This window comes from Triticum urartu, chromosome 7A (genome assembly GCF_056163025.1).
Source record: "Triticum urartu cultivar PI428250 chromosome 7A, HENAU_Tu73, whole genome shotgun sequence".
Classification (NCBI taxonomy): domain Eukaryota; kingdom Viridiplantae; phylum Streptophyta; class Magnoliopsida; order Poales; family Poaceae; genus Triticum; species Triticum urartu.
In genome coordinates this window covers 561,177,253-561,184,840 of record NC_141879.1, presented here as the reverse complement: position 1 = coordinate 561,184,840, position 7,588 = coordinate 561,177,253, and positions in this window count along the sequence as shown.

The window sequence follows — 7,588 nt, the reverse complement described above, 5'->3', positions numbered from 1 at the left end:
CAAGGACGCTGCTCTTAGGAAGATGGAGGTTGCATTCAAGAACCACAAGCTTCATGAATGGGCCAAGTACGTCAGCGGAGGAAGGAAGACTCCAGTATTCGAGGGAACACTAGAGAAGCAAAGTGCTCATTGGGACGATTTCATGAAATTCAAGGATTCGGAATTATCTAAGGAACGGTCGAGAATAAACAAGGCCAATGCCGCAAAAAAGGATAAGTTCCATAAGCTGGGGCCAGGTGGCTATGCGGTGGGAATGCCTAAGTGGGATAAGTCCGAGAAAGAGATGCTGGATGCAGGTGTCACTCCAGAAACATTGAGCTGGCCCCCCAGGTGCAGGACTTGGTTCTATGTGCATGGGGGGGAGTTGGACCCGAAGACAGGCAAAGTTTCGAAGAAGGCATGTCTGGACGGAGCCGAAGATAAGCTACTTGTTGCAATAGAAGAGGATCGATCGGGGTTGTTCGAGCCCAACAGAGAGAATGACGAGCTTACGCGTGCCCTGGGAAATCCTGAACACCCGGGAAGAACACGAGGCATGGGCGCTATTCCGTGGTTTGAGGGGTTTTCGGACTAGAACGCAGACTACAGAACCCGTGCGAGAAAGAAGATTGCGGAGGAGAAGAAGAGGAAGATGGAGGAGGAGCAGAGGAAGCTAGACTATGAACGCCTTCAAGGCCTAGAATCAGCGCACGCGGACTTGGCAGTCAAATTCCAGCGGCAGCAGGAGCAGATCGACTCACTTAGCCAGCAAAGGGGGTCTTAGCACCGTCCCATCCATGCCGAGAAGCAGCGTGGGTTCCGCCCCGGGCGACGCATTGCTGGATAGCTACCCAGTGGATGACATCATGGAGAACACTAACTGCGAGCTACACTTCAAAATGAAGAACATATCCATGAAGGTGGCGGACGCCCTTGCTTTTACAAATCCCCCCGAGGCAACCTTCCATTGCAACCCGATTCCAGCGGGCTATGCTCGTGTCTTGGTTGATGAGGTGGTGGACCAATATTCGGGGCTAGAGCTTGACATTCCTGGAGGTGACGATGAGCACACACTAGGAGAGGCCAACCATTGTATCATCCTATGGAGAAAGGATTGCATCATCTTTCGAAGGCCACCGACACCGCGTCATCCGACTCCTCGTTGCAGTCCGCCATCGAGTCAGCAGACTCCCGCTCCTCCAAGTCCACCAACGCGTTAGGCCACTCCTCCTCCATGTCCGGCACAGCTTCAGACCACACCTCCTCCTCCAAGTCTGGCAAAGCATCAGGCCACTCCTCCTCCAAGTCCGGCACAGCTTCAGGCCACTCCTCCTCCAAGTCCGGCACAGCTTCAGGCCACTCCTCCTCCAACTCAGCCACGTCAGCCGTCTTCGCTGCCTCAGCAATCACGGAAGAGAGCCGCCTCAACTATGGTGCATAGCGGTACAAGTCGAGGTAGTACTGGAGGTACAGGCGGAGGTAGTACTGCTAGACGCCGGCAAAGCAGACGGAGCGGTTGTCTTCTTTACTTGCTTACGAGGCGGAGGAGAAGGACTACGACGTGCCGGAGCAGCCGGAGCGGCGGCAGGTCTCTTCCGCCCTTGCTGACGAGGCGGAGAAGGAGGAGGCTGGCTGCTCGGGCGAGTCGGCGCAGGTGGAGAAGGAGGCAGAGTGCCGCCACACGCTGGAGAAGGAGCCGGTCGAGTGCCCTGATCGTCGCTCGCCGGACGAGGAGGCGGTGGAGGAGGCGGAGTGCCCTGACTCGCCAGAGGAGGAGGCGGTGGAGGAGGCGGAGTGCCCTGACTTGCCGGAGGAGGAGGAGGCGGAGGCGTCCAGTTCGGAAGGTTGATGAGCTCCTTCCGCCATAGGCATGGAGTCTTCAGAGCAGACCCCAGCCTAGTCTCCCCTTCACCGGTAGGGTGGTCAAGCTAGAGGTCCTCAAATCCCTCCGTTATTTCATCCACCATCACCCTAGCATATCCTTCTGGAATCGGCCGGCAGTGTAAAGTTGCGCCGGGTTCAGTAGGATAAACAGAGCCAACAGCCAGCTTGACCTTCAAATTCATCCATTGCGTCATAAGGTGGCAATTTTGAGACTCCGTGATAGCATCCACGGGATAGCTGGTAGGAGCCGTCAAGGCATGCTCCGGCTGAAGCAGCTCGGTGGAAGCCACGCTGCTTCTCCGCTGAGATGGCGGCGTAGCTTCGGGGGAAGCTTCGGTAGTACGTTTGCTGCGATTTGCTTCTCGTTCCTCTATCGCTTGTACCCTTGCTTGCAGCGCCTGCATTTGTGTCTGCTGCACTTTTTTCCTCCTCTCATGGGATTTGTAACCGCCTGCGTCCGGAAACCCAACCTTCCACGGAATCGAGCCTGGCGTGCCTCGTGTCCGTCCAGGGTGCTCAGGATTCCCGAGGGCCATTGTGAGCTCGTCGTTCTCTCTGTCTGGAAAGAACGTCCCTTGCTGTGCTGCTTTGATATACTGCTGAAGCTTCCTGACTGGTATGTCCATTTGATCGTTCGTCCAAATGCACTTCCCTGTTACAGGGTCCAAGGTTCCGCCAGCCCCGAAGAACCAAGTCTGGCAACGGTCTGGCCAGTTAATTGTCTCTGGTTCGATCCCTTTATCAACCAGATCATTCTCAGTCTTGGCCCACTTAGGCCGGGCTACGAGGTAGCCACCTGACCCCGTGCGTTGGTGATGCTTCTTCTTCACAGCATTTTGCTTGTTTGTCGCCGACATCTTCTTACTCTTTTCCGATGTCTTGTGGGACACAAATGCGGGCCAGTGATCTCTAATCTTCTCATATCTGCCCTTGAATTCTGGTGTCTCATTATTTTCGACAAACTTATTCAGATCTTTCTTCCACCTCCTGAATAGTTCTGCCATCCTCTTAAGAGCAAAAGACTTGATTAATTGCTCTTTAACTGGCTTCTCTGGATTATTCTCTGGCGGTAGGGTGAAATTTGACTTCAGCTCAGTCCAAAGATCATTTTTCTGCATATCATTGACATAAGACACCTCAGGGTCTTCTGTAGCCGGCTTAAACCATTGCTGGATGCTGATCGGGATCTTGTCCCTAACCAAAACCCCGCACTGAGCAACAAATGCGCTCTTTGTCTGGGGGGGTTCAATCGGTTGGCCGTCAGGCGCGATTGCTATGATCTCAAACTTTTCATCCGAGCTCAACATTTTCTTCGGGCCTCGTCTCTTTACCGAAGTTGTGCTCGATCCGGAGGGCTAGAAAAAAGAACAAAGACTTAATTAATATGTGTACATACCAAAACAATGAATGCATCAATTAGCTAGTCAGGGACTAATGGTCATGGTATTACGAGGGCCGAACCATAAGACATGAAAGCATTTCAAATGAACTCTGAAAAAGTTGAAAGTTGGCATGGTATCATAATTTCACCCACATAGCATGTGCATGTACAAAACGGACAATGGTAGCATGTTCGTGTGTTACAAAGTTGGCATGGTATCATCATAATAGTTGTGGGAGAAAGTCTTCACTTTTTCTTCGCTTGTGTCATAATAGTTGTGGGATAATCTTCATTGTTTATCAGGATGCTTGGGTCAGCCTTGACATTGAAGGGAGGAATTTCATGAAACTTTTCATAATCTTTAGACATGTCTGTCTTTGCCGTCCACTCCCAGGATGTCCCTTTTTCCTGAAAGAACTATGTGGCGCTTTGGCTCATCGTATGATGTATTCGCTTCCTTATCTTTTCTTTTTCTCGGTTTGGTAGACATGTCCTTCACATAGATAACCTGCGCCACATCATTGGCTAGGACGAACGGTTCGTCAGTGTACCCAAGATTTTTCAGATCCACTGTTGTCATTCCGTACCGTGGATCTACCTGTACCCTGCCGCCTAAAAGATTGACCCATTTGCACTTAAACAAAGGGACCTTAAAATCAGGTCCGTAGTCAAGTTCCCATATCTCCATTATGTAACCATAATATGTGTCCTTTCCGCTCTCGGTTGCTGCATCAAAGCGGACACCGCTGTTTTGGTTGGTGCTCTTTTGATCTTGGGCGATCGTGTAAAATGTATTCCCATTTATCTCGTATCCTTTGTAAGTCAATACAGTCAAAGATGGTCCCCTAGACAACAAGTACAACTCATAAAAAACAGTGTTGTCACCTCTGAGACGTGTTTCCAACCAACTACTGAAAGTCCTGATGTGTTCACATGTAATCCAGTCATCGCACTGCTCCGGGTGTTTGGAGCGTAGACTGTTCTTTTGTTCATCGACATACAGGGTCACCAAGGTAGAGTTCTGTAGAACTGTGTAGTGTGCTTGAGACCAAGAATATCCGTCCCTGCATATTATTGAGTCTCTTCCAAGAGTGCCTTTTCCAGTCAGTCTCCCCTCATACCGCGATTTAGGGAGACCTATCTTCTTAAGGCCAGGAATGAAGTCAACACAAAACCCGATAACATCCTCTGTTTGATGGCCCATGGAGATGCTTCCTTCTGGCCTAGCGCGGTCATGGACATATTTCTTTAGGACTCCCATGAACCTCTCAAAGGGGAACATATTGTGTAGAAATACGGGCCCTAGGATGACAATCTCGTCGACTAGATGAACTAGGACGTGTGTCATGATATTGAAGAAGGATGGTGGGAACACCAGCTCGAAACTGACAAGACATTGCGCCACATCACTCCTTAGCCTTCGTACGATTTCTGGATCGATCACCTTCTGAGAGATTGCATTGAGGAATGCACGTAGCTTCACAATGGCTAATCGGACGTTTTCCGGTAGAAGCCCCCTCAATGCAACCGGAAGCTGTCGTGTCATAATCACGTGGCAGTCATGAGACTTTAGGTTCTAAAACTTTTTCTCTGGCATATTTATTATTCCCTTTATATTCGACGAGAAGCCAGTCGTGACCTTCATACTGAGCAGGCATTCAAAGAAGATTTCTTTCTCTTCTTTCGTAAGAGCGTAGCTGGCAGGACCTTTATACTGCTTCGGAGGCATGCCATCTTTTTCGTGCAAACGTTGCAGGTCCTCCCGTGCCTCAGGTGTATCTTTTGTCTTCCCATACATGCCCAAGAAGCCTAGCAGGTTCACGCAAAGGTTCTTCGTCACGTGCATCACGTCGATTGAGGAGCGGACCTCTAGGTCTTTCCAGTAGGGTAGGTCCCAAAATATAGATTTCTTCTTCCACATGGGTGCGTGTCCCTCAGCGTCATTCGGAACAGCTAGTCCACCGGGACCCTTTCCAAAGATTACGTAGTGTAAATCATTGACCATAGCAAGTACGTGATCACCGGTACGCATGGCGGGCTTCTTCCGGTGATCTGCCTCGCCTTTGAAATGCTTGCCTTTCTTTCAACATTGATGGTTTGTCATAAGAAATCGACGATGGCCCAGGTACACATTCTTCCTGCATTTGTCCAGGTATATACTTTCAGTGTCATTTAAATAGTGCATGCATGCGTGGTATCCTTTGTTTGTCTGTGCTGAAAGGTTACTGAGAGCGGGCCAATCGTTGATGGTCATGAACAGCAACGCCTTAAGGTTAAATTCCTCTTGTCTGTGCTCATCCCACATACGTACACCGTTTCCATTCCACAGCTGTAAAAGTTCTTCAACTAATGGCCTTAGGTACACATCAATTTCGTTGCCGGGTTGCTTAGGTCCTTGGATGAGAACTGGCATCATAATGAACTTCCGCTTCATGCACATCCAAGGAGGAAGGTTATACATACATAGAGTCATGGGCCAGGTGCTGCGATTGCTGCTCTTCTCCCCGAAAGGATTAATGCCATCCGCGCTTAAAGCAAACCATACATTCCTTGGGTCCTTTGCAAACTCATCCCAATACTTTCTCTAGATTTTTCTCCACTTCGACCCGTCAGCGGGTGCTCTCAACTTCCCATCTTTCTTTCGGTTCTCACTGTGCCATCGCATCAACTTGGCATGCTCTTCGTTTCTGAACAGGCGTTTCAACCGTGGTATTATAGGAGCATACCACATCACCTTCGCAGGAACCCTCTTCCTGGGGGGTCACCGTCAACATCACCAAGGTCATCTCGTCTGATCTTATACCGCAATGCACCGCATACCGGGCATGCGTTCAGATCCTTGTATGCACCGCGGTAGAGGATGCAGTCATTAGGGCATGCATGTATCTTCTCCACCTCCAATACTAGAGGGCATACGACCTTCTTTGCTGCGTATGTACTGTCAGGAAATTCGTTATCCTTTGGAAGCTTCTTCTTCAATATTTTCAGTAGCTTCTCAAATCCTTTGTCAGCCACAGCATTCTCTGCCTTCCACTGCAGCAATTCCAGTACGGTACCGAGCTTTGTGTTGCCATCTTCGCAATTGGGGTATAACCCTTTTTTGTGATCCCCTAACATGCGATCGAACTCCAGCTTCTCCTTTTGACTTTCGCATTGCGTCCTTGCATCGACAATGACCCGGCGGAGATCATCATCATCGGGCACATCGTCTGGTTTCTCTTGATCTTCAGCAGCTTCACCCGTTGCAGCATCATTGGGCACATCGTCTGGTTCCTCTTGATCTTCACCAGCTCCCCCCGTTGCAGCATCACCGCACTAGTAGAAAAGGGGGCTTTGGTCCAGGCCGGGTAACCCCATTAGTCCCGGTTCAGTCCAGAACCGGGACCAATGGGGGCATTGGTCCCGGTTCGTGAGCCCAGGGGGCCGGCCGGGCCACGTGGGCCATTGGTCCTGGTTCATCTAGACCTTTAGGTCCCGGTTGGTGGGATGAACCGGGACCAATGGGCCTCGCTCCTGGCCCACAACCATTGGTCCCGGTTCGTGCCACAAACCGGGACTAAAGATTAGACCTTTAGTCCCGGTTTGAGGCACGAACCGGGACTAATGGGGATGAGACCTTTAGTCCCGGTTCGTGCCACGAACCAGTACTAAAGGTCCCATTTTCAAACTCTACCCCCCCTGTGGATCGCCTTTTCAGTTTTAAAAAAAATAAAAGAAAATGATGGAAATGTCAAAAAAATAAAAGAAAATAAGTTTCCCATGTGATATGTGGTCTAGTTGTTGGGAAAATTTGCAAATGTGAATTTTGACTTTATTTGCAAAATCTCTCTGAAATTTGTAAAAATGGGCATAACTTTTGCATACTAACTCGCATGAAAAAGTTTTTTATATGAAAAATCATCTACTCGAAAAGTTACATCCGAATATAAACGGGGAACCTGGTTAAACATTTTCAAAATCCTCAAAAACCTAATAGAAAAAAAGTCACGGGGCTTTTAAGATCTAGAGTAAAAAAACGAAAAAAATTCAAACAGTGGGCAAACTGTGGTCAAACAATGGTTAAACTAATTATTCTAGAATATTAGTGTTACTAAATAATTATTTCAATTATTTCAATTTTGGTCAAATCTGGTCAAAGTGTGGTCAAACTGTGGTCAAACTAATTATTCAAGAAATATTAGTGTTACTAAATAATTATTGTTTTTTAAAACAATAGTTTCAAAATGAAACTATGAAATGTGTCACTTCATGCTCATGCAAAATTCCTGAAGGTTAATAGGATTGACATCTTAGTATTGTCAGGAAAACAACAAGTGCAGACTTGGAACGAGGGAGAATAGAACC